General features: G+C 45.0%; 1 protein-coding gene and 1 pseudogene across 1 annotated transcript in view; one reads left to right on the top strand and one right to left on the bottom strand.

Moving 5' to 3' along the window:
• Positions 1 to 13549, bottom strand: part of LOC117474902 (trypsin-2-like) — a 265664-nt gene that overhangs the window by 106214 nt on the left and 145901 nt on the right. The gene's annotated exons all lie outside the window — the stretch shown is intronic.
• Positions 1 to 13549, top strand: part of LOC117474908 — a 40336-nt pseudogene that overhangs the window by 25993 nt on the left and 794 nt on the right.

The following is a 13549-nucleotide window of genomic DNA, read 5'->3' as shown; positions in this document are numbered from 1 at the left end:
TAGCCTCTCTGTACTGTCAACTGTGTTTTTTGTTCAATATAAAATAAAAAAAAAAAAAAAACAATAACCTTGATGATTACCAGGGGCAGAAAAGTGCCACTTTCCATCAGCACCGGGAGCACTCTCCTTGGTGCTGAACCCTGTTGATGAGCGCTCAAGTGTTGGCGGAGGAGGTGTAAGCCAGAGGAGGGTGAACAAAAGTTAAAGTGTTTGAACCTCCAGCCCAGAAGGGGGGGTGATGCCGTGAAGAAAGCCGAATATGGATGCTGATGGGCGGACACAGAAGCACCATAAAACCACCCCCTTGTAAGGTCACCAGGGGGCACGAGAATACCCTCCAGCCCAGAAGGGGGGGGTGATGCCGTGAAGAAGGCCGAATATGGATGCTGATGGGCGGACACAGAAGCACCATAAAACCACCCCCTTGTAAGGTCACCAGGGGCACGAGGTTCTGGTGGGTGTGAATACCTGTGTTTAGTCCGTGGGGGAGTGCTTAACTGTGGGGGCCCGGGGACTCAGGGTGTGCAAGGTTATGGAGGTCCCACTGTTAGGGGCCCATGCTTGGAGGTAATTAGTCCGTCTTTGGGGCTCTGTGAGCGGGCAAAAAGAGGTGATTTCCCCCTGGTCTCTGCTGGAGGTGCAGAGTCCCACTGTTAGGGGCCCATGCTGGAGGTAATTAGTCCGTCCTTCGGGGCTCTGTGAGCGGGCAATGAGAGGTGATTTTCCGGTCTCCGCCCTGGAGGTGTGAAATAAACAGAGTCCCCCTGTTAGGGACTGGTGCTGGAGGTCTCTAGTCCGTCCTTCGGTGCTCTTGTGAGCGGGCAAAAAGAGGTGATTTCCCCCTGGTCTCTGCTGGAGGTGCAGAGTCCCACTGTTAGGGGCCCATGCTGGAGGTAATTAGTCCGTCCTTGGGGCTCTGTGAGCGGGCAGAGAGAGGTGATTTCCCCCTGGTCTCTGCTGGAGCTGTGAAAGAAACAGAGTCCCACTGTTATGGGGACATGCTGGAGGTAATTAGTCCGTCCTTGGGGCTCTGTGAGGGGGCAGAGAGAGGTGATTTTCCCCTGGTCTCTGCTGGAGCTGTGAAAGAAACAGAGTCCCACTGTTATGGGGACATGCTGGAGGTAATTAGTCCGTCCTTGGGGCTCTGTGAGGGGGGCAGAGAGAGGTGATTTCCCCCTGGTCTCTGCTGGAGGTGCAGAGTCCCACTGTTAGGGGCCCATGCTGGAGGTAATTAGTCCGTCCTTGGGGCTCTGTGAGCGGGCAGAGAGAGGTGATTTTCCCGGTCTCCGCCCTGGAGGTGTGAAATAAACAGAGTCCCCCTGTTAGGGACTGGTGCTGGAGGTCTCTAGTCCGTCCTTCGGTGCTCTGTGAGCGGGCAAAAAGAGGTGATTTCCCCCTGGTCTCTGCTGGAGGTGCAGAGTCCCACTGTTAGGGGCCCATGCTGGAGGTAATTAGTCCGTCCTTGGGGCTCTGTGAGGGGGCAGAGAGAGGTGATTTTCCCCTGGTCTCTGCTGGAGCTGTGAAAGAAACAGAGTCCCACTGTTATGGGGACATGCTGGAGGTAATTAGTCCGTCCTTGGGGCTCTGTGAGGGGGCAGAGAGAGGTGATTTCCCCCTGGTCTCTGCTGGAGGGTGCAGAGTCCCACTGTTAGGGGCCCATGCTGGAGGTAATTAGTCCGTCCTTGGGGCTCTGTGAGGGGGCAGAGAGAGGTGATTTTCCCCTGGTCTCTGCTGGAGCTGTGAAAGAAACAGAGTCCCACTGTTATGGGGACATGCTGGAGGTAATTAGTCCGTCCTTGGGGCTCTGTGAGGGGGCAGAGAGAGGTGATTTCCCCCTGGTCTCTCCTGGAGGTGTGAAATAAACAGAGTGCTACATTTTGTAAATAGTGCAATATCTCCAGGGCGCATAACTGCACTTTACAAGCCAGAAATAATGTTTAAATGGTCGGGGAAAGTATTTTTAAATGTCTGGAAGAGAGTTTTAGACAGTCATTTTGCACGAAATCATTTAACATAGACGCTCTCCTGAAAATGCACAGAATATGTGCTTTTTCAGGAGACCGTCAATGTTAAATGATTTCGTGCAAAATGACTGGCTAAAACCTCGGAATAAGTGTTTGAAAAGCGGGGAAAAGTTGTTTAAAATAGTCTGATACCTCCAGGGCGCATCACCAAAATGTACAAGCCAGGGAAGATGCCTGAATCCCGGATACTTTAGGTCTGTCACTTAGGGTGACCGCACCACTCCGACGCTCCCGAGAGTGGACGTCCATTGTTTGTAAGGCACCTAAGAGGGATAATGTATGTACCCATCGATTCTGTGTCATCTCACGATGCGAATCGATGTGTTGGATGTGCAGACAAGATAAACAATAAGGTTTTATGAGTGAGTTTCGGTGCAGTAATCTGTTAGCATTTTTCGCTCGTTGCTAATTCAGAGGCTCAGCGTTAGCATTGTGGTTTTTTTTTTTTTTTTTTTTTTTTTAATTATCAGTTAGATGAGTTTATTCCCGTTACATGGATATAAAACATTCATAGTTTATTAAATATTAAGATGCCCTCAGACACTGTTTCCTCAGATGACGCGTTTTTCCCCCCCGATATCGGGGGTGCGGTGTAGAAGAGGTTAAATAGCCCTGCTATATACGATGACCATTCTTTTTCTTATTTGTTATGTATATACATATATATTTATATACCATACTATAATGTTGTTCATGTTATTATCATCATCATCATCATCATCATCATCATCATAATAACGTTTTTCCAACATACTATGGCCATATACCTTTCTTTGTCTTAACATATATTTTTGTTTGCAGTTCTCTTTGCTTCTTTCTCAATGATCAGACTTTTGCTCTCGCTCGCTGCAGCTCTCTCGTTTGCGCTCCTTCTTTTTTTGTTTTCGATTCTGACACAAACGTCCCAGGTCAACACACTCTCACTCCATAAACGTCCAGGAGCGACACTTGGTCAGGGTCCCGAGGCGTGCAGTTGGGACGCTCCTATGCTCCTTCAGCTTCATAAACAGACGCAAATAGCTTTCAACTGATTGCAATGTATTCCCATCTGCGGCGGGATTTGACGCTCATGGAAGCACGGCATTCGTTTGTGTCGGAGGGCTGTTAAAGCAATGTGAGCGTCCATTCCCATTGGATAACGGAGAATTGTTACACCCGGAAGTAAGTATTCCCCTTACTGTCGATTGATTTGACAGTGATATCTCCACTACTCATCAACTCAAAAACACCAGATTATACTTGTTAATTAAACGACATTGATAGGTTTTAGTGTACAATGCTTTTGTCACGTTTTCCCCTTCAATTCTGAGAAACAAGTAGTTTTCTATGAGTTTTGGATGGCCGAAGACATTACATTACCCACAATCCTCTGTAGCAACCATAGACTGTATATTGCAACAGGCAACAGCTTCGGTTCATGTTAATTTACAAACTCTTCAACTACAACCGTAGTTATATTTAAAAACATGTTAGAAGGCCTCACGAAATACTTTAATGTACATTTAAATTTAAATGTGAAGGAATGTGTGTATATTAACTGTGGGTTTTTCTCTGGAAGTTTTTCCTTGTACGATGTGAGGGTCAAAGGACAGATGATGCCGTTTTTCTCATACTGATATTCCGCTATGCACGCTAGGATTTGGTGTTTATGCGATGTGAAATCCGAAAACATTTTAAAAAAATTAAATAATACATTATTCCGAGTGTGCTTGCTTTTCTCTTTGAAAGTCATCACATAACGGCATTGTAATACACGTTTCGGCTGCATTAAATATTACATATCTGCCGTAGTTAACTCTATTTATAGAGCCCTGATGAGAACACTTCTAGACAAACAGGAACTGCCGCCCAAAACTGAAAACTTGACGTGGATCTTAAATATATAAGCAATTAAACAACATCTTACATTTCTTTTCACACAATACGTCTCCTTGCAGTATCAACATTAATTCGGCTGACTTTTATATTTGATCCAATTGGTAGATAGGCTGTATTTACGCCATAACGGTGCACAGCTGATAGAAAGGGACACCTACTGGTTAAAGCACGTTATTGCATTTTATAATTTTATTATTAGATATTAATAGGATCCCTAGTATAAAGAATATTCTTTACTCGTCGTTATTCTCTACTAATAGTTAATAAAAGACTGTATATAATTACTATTTTGCACATCCCTTTCAAGATTTCAAGATTTTCAATATGTGTGTATACCTCCACCATTAAACTGTCATATTCTGCAAATTTCTTATACTATCTACATACATCTTATAAGAGTATAATACATATGTATAATATCAGTTAAAATAAATGCTTAAACATAGTTAACATTGCTATGTTTAAGCACTTATTTTAACTGATATTATACATATGTATTATACTCTTATAAGATGTATGTAGATAGTACAAGAAATGTGCAAAATATGATAGTTTAATGGTGGAGGTATACACACATATTGAACATCTTGAAAGGGATGTGCAAATTAGTAATTATATACAGTATTTTATTAACTATTAGTATTCCATTATTACTGCACATCCCTTTCAAGATTTCAAGATTTTCTAAGGTTTATTGACATATCATATTATACACAACTACGGTGTAGTTATGCAATGAATGACAAACTTGGGTCGCAGGTTCCTCAACAGTATTACAAGACATCTATCAATATGTGTGTATACCTCCACCATTAAACTGTCATATTCTGCACATTTATTATACTATCTACATACATCTTATAAGAGTATAATACATATGTATAATATCTGTTAAAATAAGTGCTTAAACAATGTTAACTATGTTTAAGCACTTATTTTAACTGATATTATAAATAGAAAATCTTGAAATCTTGAAAGGGATGTGCAAAATAGTCATTATATACCGTCTTTAATTAACTATTAGTATTCCATTATTACTGCACATCCCTTTCAATATTCAATAACGTGCTTTAACCACCAGGTGTCCCTTTCTATCAGCTGTGCACCGTTATGGTGTAAATACCTATCTACCAATTGGATCAAATATAAAAGTCAGCCGAATTAGTGTTGATACTGCAAGGAGACGTATTGTGTGAAAAGAAATGTAAGATGTTGTTTAATTGCTTATATATTTAAGATCCACGTCAAGTTTTCAGTTTTGGCGGCAGTTGTTTCCTGTTTGTCTAGAAGTCTTCTCATCATGGCTCTATAATAGACCAACTACGGCAGATATCTAATATTTAATGGAGCCGAAACGTGTATTACAATGCCGTTATGTGATGACTTTCAAAGAGAAAAGCAAGCACACTCGGAATAATGTATTATTTTTTTTTTTTTAAATGTTTTCGGATTTCACATCGCATAAACACCAAATCCCAGCGTGCATTGCGGTTAAACCATCCAATAATCGAGCTGAGGATCTTGCCTACGTCTGTTTTCGGTTTCGTTTATGAACGTTGTATTTTGATACACACATTCCTTCACATTTAAATTTTAATTTACATTAAAGTATTTCGTGAGGCCTTCTAACATGTTTTTAAATATAACTACGGTTGTAGTTGAAGAGTTTGTAAATTAACATGAACCGAAGCTGTTGCCTGTTGCAATATACAGTCTATGGTTGCTGGAGAGGATTGTGGGTAATGTAATGTCTTCGGCCATCCAAAACTCATAGAAAATTACTTGTTTCTCAGAATTGAAGGGGAAAACATGACAAAAGCATTGTACACTAAAACCTATCAATGCCGTTTAATTAACAAGGATAATCTGGTGTTTTTGAGTTGATGAGTAGTGGAGATATCACTGTCAAATCAATCGACAGTAAGGGGAATACTTACTTCCGGGTGTACAATTCTCCATTATCCAATGGGAATGGACGCTCACATTGCCTTTAACAGCCGCCGACATACAGAGATACGGTGCTTCCATGAGCGTCAAATCCCGCCGCAGATGGGAATACATTGCAATCAGTTGAAAGCAATTTGCGTCCGTTTGTGAGGCTGAAGGAGCCTCTGCGCATCCCAACTGCACACCACAGGACCCTGACCAAGCGTCGCTCCTGGACGTTTATGGAGTGAGAGTGTGTTGGACCTGGGGAGAGAAATGGTGCTACCTCACTGTTTAACCCATACCATGAATATGTTCCTTATAACAGCTTTTAAACCCTCTACTGTATATCAAAGCGATATAGCACCATCAAACTGTCTTAAATGGTACTAAATCAAATACATAACCTGTACCTAACACCTACTTGAGCATATAAGTGATTGGTGTATGTTTTCACATTATAGACATGAACACAACGTGAATACCAAGTGATTTTATTTAGTTTTCAACATTCTGGCACATGTGTGTTAAGAGTCTTGATTGGCACCAGAGATCCCTGACCCCATGACACTGGGCCGTGCACCTCTCCGTCACACACCAGAGGGCTGCCAGAGTCACCCTCTTGCCGCTGTTGCCGCTGTTGCCGCTGTTGCTGCTGTTGCCGCTGTTGCAGCTGTTGCAGCTGTTGCCGCTGTTGCAGCTGTTGCAGCTGTTGCCGCTGTTGCCGCTGTTGCCGCTGTTGCAGCTGTTGCAGCTGTTGCCGCTGTTGCAGCTGTTGCAGCAAAAATCAATGCAGGTGTTGCCGCTGTTGCAGGTGTTGCAGCTGTGGCAGCAAAAATCAATGCAGGTGTTGCAGCTGTTGCAGGGGTCGCCGCTGTTGCAGCAAAATTCAAGGCAGGTGTTGCAGCTGTTGCCGCTGTTGCAGGTGTTGCAGCTGTGGCAGCTAAATTCAATGCAGGTGTTGCCGCTGTTGCAGGTGTTGCAGCTGTGGCAGCAAAATTCAATGCAGGTGTTGCAGCTGTTGCAGGTGTTGCAGCTGTGGCAGCAAAATGCAATGCAGGTGTTGCAGCTGTTGCAGGGGTTGCCGCTGTGCAAGCAAAATCAATGGCAGGTGTTGCCGCTGTTGCAGGGGTTGCAGCTGTGGCAGCAAAAATCAATGCAGGTGTTGCCGCTGTTGCAGGTGTTGCAGCTGTGGCAGCAAAAATCAATGCAGGTGTTGGCAGCTGTTGCAAGGTGTTGCAGCTGTGGCAGCAAAAATCAATGCAGGGGTGTTGCAGCTGTTGCAGGGGTTTGCCGCTGTTGCAGCAAAATTAAGTGCAGGTGTTGCAGGGGTTGCCTCGGCTGTTGCAGCTGTTGCGAGCAAAATTCAATGCAGGTGTTGCCGCTGTTGCAGGTGTTGCAGCTGTGGCAAGCAAAAATCAATGCAGGTGGTGCAGCTGTTGCAGGGGTTTGCCGCTGTTGCAGCAAAATTCAATGCAGGTGTTGCAGGGGTTGCCGCTGTTGCAGCTGTTGCGCAAAAATCAATGCAGGTGTTTCCGCTGTTGCAGGGGTTGCCGCTGTTGCAGCAAAATTCAATTGCAGGTGTTGCAAGGGGTTGCCGCGTTGCAGCTGTTGCAGCAAAAAATCAATGCAGGTGTTGCCGCTGTTGCAGGTGTTTGCAGCTGTGGCAGCAAAATTCAATGCAGGTGTTGCAGGGGTTGCCGCTGTTGCAGCTGTTGCAGCAAAAATCAATGCAGGTGTTGCCGCTGTTGCAGGTGTTGCAGCTGTGCAGCAAAAAATCAAGTGCAGGTGTTGCAGCTGTTGCCGCTGTTGCAGCTGGTTGCAGCTGTGGCAGCAAAAATCAATGCAGGTGTTGCAGCTGTTGCAGGGGTTGCCGCTGTTGCAGCAAAATTCAATGCAGCAGTGTTGCAGCTGTGCCGCTGTTGCAGGTGTTGCAGCTGTGTGCAGCCGAAAATCAATGCAGGTGTTGCAGCTGTTGCAGGTGTTGCAGCTGTTGCAGCAAAATTAAGTGCAGGTGTTGCAGGGGTTGCCGCTGTTGCAGCTGTTGCAGCTGTTGCAGCAAAATTCAATGCAGGTGTTGCCGCTGTTGCAGGGGTTGCCGCTGTTGCAGCAAAATTAAGTGCAGGTGTTGCAGGGGTTGCCGCTGTTGCAGCTGTTGCAGCAAAATCAATGCAGGTGTTGCCGCTGTTGCAGGTGTTGCAGCTGTGCGCAGCAAAATCAATGCAGGTGTTGCAGCTGTTGCAGGTGTTGCAGCTGTTGCAGCAAAATTCAATGCAGGTGTTGCAGGTTGCCGCTGTTGCAGCTGTTGCAGCAAAATTCAATGCAGGTGTTGCAGCTGTTGCAGGGGTTGCAGCTGTTGCAGCAAAATCAATGCAGGTGTTGCAGGTTGCAGCTGTTGCAGTGTTGCCGCTGTTGCAGCAAAATCAATGCAGGTGTTGCAGCTGTTGCAGCTGTTGCAGCTGTTGCAGCAAAATCAATGCAGGTGTTGCCGCTGTTGCAGGGGTTGCCGCTGTTGCAGCTGTTGCAGCAAAATCAAGTGCAGGTGTTGCAGGGGTTGCCGCTGTTGCAGCTGTTGCAGCAAAATCAATGCAGGTGTTGCCGCTGTTGCAGGTGTTGCAGCTGTGGCAGCAAAAATCAATGCAGGTGTTGCAGCTGTTGCAGGGTGTTGCAGCTGTTGCAGCAAAATCAATGCAGGTGTTGCAGCTGTTGCAGGGTTGCAGCTGTTGCAGCAAAATCAATGCAGGTGTTGCAGCTGTTGCGCTGTTGCAGGTGTTGCAGCTGTTGCAGCAAAATCAATGCAGGTGTTGCAGCTGTTGCAGGTGTTGCAGCTGTGGCAGCAAAATTCAATGCAGGTGTTGCAGGGTTGCCGCTGTTGCAGCTGTTGCAGCAAAATCAATGCAGGTGTTGCCGCTGTTGCAGGGTTGCAGCTGTGCAGCAAAATTAATGCAGGTGTTGCAGGGGTTGCCGCTGTTGCAGCTGTTGCATGCAGCAAAATCAATGCAGGTGTTGCAGCTGTTGCAGGTGTTGCAGCTGTGGCAGCAAAAATCAATGCAGGTGTTGCAGCTGTTGCAGGGGTTGCCGCTGTTGCAGCAAAATTCAATGCAGGTGTTGCAGCTGTTGCCGCTGTTGCAGCTGTTGCAGCTGTGGCAGCAAAAATCAATGCAGGTGTTGCAGCTGTTGCAGGTTGCCGCTGTTGCAGCAAAATCAATGCAGGTGTTGCAGGTGTGCTGTTGCAGGTTGCCGCTGTTGCAGCAAAATTCAATGCAGGTGTTGCAGCTGTTGCCGCTGTTGCAGCTGTTGCAGCAAAATCAATGCAGGTGTTGCCGCTGTTGCAGGGTTGCCGCTGTTGCAGCTGTGCAGCAAAATTAATGCAGGTGTTTGCAGGGGTTGCCGCTGTTGCAGCTGTTGCAGCAAAAATCAATGCAGGTGTTTGCCGCTGTTGCAGGTGTTGCAGCTGTGGCAGCAAAAATCAATGCAGGTGTTGCAGCGTGTGCAGGGGTTGCCGCTGTGCAGCAAAATCAATGCAGGTGTTGCAGCGGTTGCAGCTGTTGCAGCTGTGCAGCAAAAATCAATGCAGGTGTTGCAGCTGTTTGCAGGTGTTGCAGCTGTGCAGCAAAATTCAATGCAGGTGTTGCAGGGGTGTGCCGCTGTTGCAGCTGTTGGCAGCAAAATCAATGCAGGTGTTGCAGCTGTTGCAGGGGTTGCAGCTGTTGCAGCAAAATCAATGCAGTGTTGCCGCTGTTGCAGGTGTTGCAGCTGTTGCAGCAAAATCAATGCAGGTGTTGCAGCTGTTGCAGGGTTGCAGCTGTTGCAGCAAAATTCAATGCAGGTGTTGCAGCTGTTGCAGGTGTTGCAGCTGTGGCAGCAAAAATCAATGCAGGTGTTGCAGCTGTTGCAGGGGTTGCCGCTGTTGCAGCAAAATTCAATGCAGGTGTTGCAGCTGTGCCGCTGTTGCAGCTGTGGCAGCAAAAATCAATGCAGGTGTTGCAGCTGTTGCAGGGGTTGCCGCTGTTGCAGCAAAATGTAATGCAGGTGTTGCAGCTGTTGCCGCTGTTGCAGGTGTTGCAGCTGTTGCAGCAAATATCAATGCAGGTGTTGCAGCTGTTGCTGCTGTTGCAGCTGTTGCAGCAAAAATCAATGCAGGTGTTGCCGCTGTTGCCGCTGTTGCAGGTGTTGCAGCTGTGGCAGCAAAATTCAATGCAGGTGTTGCAGGGGTTGCCGCTGTTGCAGCTGTTGCTGCAAAATTCAATGCAGGTGTTGCAGCTGTTGCAGGTGTTGCAGCTGTGGCAGCAAAAATCAATGCAGGTGTTGCAGCTGTTGCAGGGGTTGCCGCTGTTGCAGCAAAATTCAATGCAGGTGTTGCAGCTGTTGCAGCTGTTGCAGCTGTTGCAGCTGGTGCAGCTGTTACAGCTGTTTCACACACACACATACACACACACACACACACAAACAGAGAAAGAGATACATTTGTGTTTTAAAGTTATCCTCAACCACAACCATTCATATTTTGTATTTAATATCTTGCACTACAGTATGTTTTCTATGTACTGTTTACTGTTTCTGTGTGTATCTTTGTGAATGTGTGTATTATAGTGTTAATTGCGTTGACTAAAACTATGCAGTGAAATTGCCGGTGTTGCGGCTGGTCAGCAGTTGTGTTTAGTGATGGGAATTCCGTCTCTTTTTAGTGAGCCGGATCATTTGGCTCGGCTCACCAAGAAGAGCCGGCTCTTTCGGCTCCCAAACGGCTCTTCATTTGACCAAATATACCTTTTATAATTTAATCAAATGTAGCCCTGTTTTGACAAATGATTTATACACATATATCAATTAAATTATTCAATACATTCTTTGAAATGAAGTATTCAAAAGTAAACATTACATTTTTTAATATAAATGATTTGCTGTGGCCAATTGTTTTCATTGCATTTACAGACCCTTGTAACTCTCTGATACCACCGAATGAATGCACTGACTTGCTTGTAGAACCACGCTACACAAAGCAGATAGCAACACCTATAAAAACTTTAGCATAGACATTTAAAAAAAGAACGGCTACTGTATCGACATTTTAAAATTGTATTTAAAGAAAAAGCCAGCAGGGATCTATTTCAGTATTAACTAAAAAGTCAGCAACAGCTGACATCAAATCTTTGCTGAGCCTAAAGATAATCATAAATAAATAACATAGTGAAGATAAATATATTGCAATGCTCAAAACAGCAGCATCCAACCGTCTCTAATCCTTGGATATGACATGCATGACATCACCCGTAGCGCGGAGATCATCATATCATTCTGTCTAATATTCCCCCCCCCCCCCCCCCGTCAGCGCGAGTGAGTGACGAGTTGTGTACAGATCCGACGGGTAATAATGGATTATGACGGAAATGTTACGATCCTGTCCGTCAAAATGACTGACAATGAAAAAGTCTAACGCCACCACTGCTTGGGAGAAAGAAACAAGGCGATATTTGTGCCCATTTTCGCTATAATGAGGCGGAGAAAAAAGGTGAATGCATTGTTTCATCAGAACGGAAGCAATGTGGCCATAACACAGCTGGTAAAAACACCGCAAACCTGACCAGATAATCTCTGCAAAGCTGCATTCTTAATCATTCAACCTGTGTTTTTCATCAAATAAGGATAAGATATAATCTTATTGGAAATAAGTTGACTAAAATTACAAATTGTTGATTTTGGCTAGACTAGTTTGACTGAAGTTTTCTATATAATCTGATGACTAAAAAAGACTCAAATGTCAAGTTTTCATTAACAAAAAGTACACTAAAATGCTCAGACTTTTAGTCGACTAAATCTTGACTAAAATAGTTACTGTTTTCTTTGACTAAAATAAGACTAAAATGCTCAGACTTTAGTCGACTAAAACTTGACTAAATGAAAACAGGATGAAGGTGACTAAATATGACTTAAACTAACAAGGACATTTGATACAGGACTAAGACTAAATAAAAAAACACTATTGTATTACTGTGTATTTACCAGCAGCTCCGATCAGCAGCAGCAGAGCCAGGAGTTTCATGGTGTCAGGTGAATGTTCAGAAGACTCCTGGACACACACTTCGGCTCAAATTTATATCCCAGCAGCCCCACAGTGCTCGTCCCCCTCACCTGACCGCCCCCCCCGCCTCCCCCCTCTCCTCTCCCCCCTATTTCTCTTGACCCAATCTGTGTCCTCACAGTCTTGGCACTCAGTTTCAAACCAAATGTACTTTCTTATCACACTCCTCATTTTGTGTTTGCCCACTTCGGCCCAATCTTAGCGCAACACCCCGTGGTTATGTCATCTGTGCACCTTATTTAAAATGTGGACCAAGGTGTTACGACTAGAGGGCAAGGTACGCAGGACCCAAATGCAGAAAATAGGTTTGAAAGCAGGAATCCTTTATTTCCAGAACTAGGCCAGGCACACAAAGTCAAAACTAGGCAAGGCAAAACATAAAGTCACTCAGAACATAAACCCTTCCAACAACGTTAAGAATCTCACCATGACAGACAGAAAAACCAGAACTTAAATGCACACAAGACTAATCACATGAACAAGACACAGGTGGGAAGGGAGGAGAAAACACAGGGGCACAAGGTGAACACTATCGGGTAATCAAGCAGGATAGAACACAGAGACAGGAAGCAACAGACAAGATGGGGGGTGAACACTTTTCAAAATAAAACAGGAAACCAGAGACAGATCTAGACAGGACAAAATCAAACAGCTCCGGAGGACGGGCAGGAAGGCGGCTTAGGGGGCGATGAGGCCCCTCCGGGGTCAGCTGGATCGCCGGAACCGGAGCCGGCGGGACAGGTGTAGACGGAACCCCCGACGGGACAGTCATAGACGGGACCCCGGACGGAACATGGGCCGGTATCAGCGCGACCCCCAACAGGACAGGTGTTGGCGGGACCCCCAACGGAACAGGACAAGGAGTTGGCAGGACCCGCGGCAGAACAGTAGTCGGCGGGACCCCCAATGGGACAGGACATGGTGTTGGCAGGACCCCCATTGGAACCCCAAAGTTTAAGTTTAAGTGAACTACTTCACTTGCAACAGACCACCATGCTTAGCTACTGCCGCTAAAGATTATAAAACCTTTATGAAATAAAAAATGAAGAAAAACAACTTGATAAAATATAGCACCCATGGCCTTCCATAGATTTAAATCATAATATAACCACAGCCTTTAATAAACCATTGAGTATTGATAACAGTAGTTTCTTAACTGCTGTTAATTCATCTACCTCGGATGCAACAGACCACCATAGCTACTGGCGCACAAACCTATAAAACCTTTATGAAATAAAACATGTACCAAGAGGAAAAAATATAACAGTAAGCAATCATCTAATGCTTAAGACTGTCTCATAAGAATGTATTTGAGAGCAAACGTGATATATACAGTTTGCTTGAGGACTAACAGAATATTGTAGCTCACCCTATGATGAGAGGAAACATTAAAGCACATTTCCCTGCCGTTCAAAAGGATTCGCCAAGCTTTTATAATGGCTGCTGGATCCTTTCCCTCAGTTAGGAACCATCCTAAAAAGCGAGTGAAGCCAGTATAATGTTGGCAATGCACTTGATGGCTACATACTGCATGAAATGACTATATAGTATTCAAAATCCAAAGCCAAACGTGTCCTAGCTAGTTATGGTTACTGTAGTAGGATAGCACTGATGGCAGATTATGTAAAACTAATAGAGT

This window comes from Trematomus bernacchii, unplaced genomic scaffold (genome assembly GCF_902827165.1).
Source record: "Trematomus bernacchii unplaced genomic scaffold, fTreBer1.1, whole genome shotgun sequence".
Classification (NCBI taxonomy): domain Eukaryota; kingdom Metazoa; phylum Chordata; class Actinopteri; order Perciformes; family Nototheniidae; genus Trematomus; species Trematomus bernacchii.
Note: the sequence above shows the minus strand (reverse complement) of the source record. Positions and strands in the feature narration are given on the sequence as shown.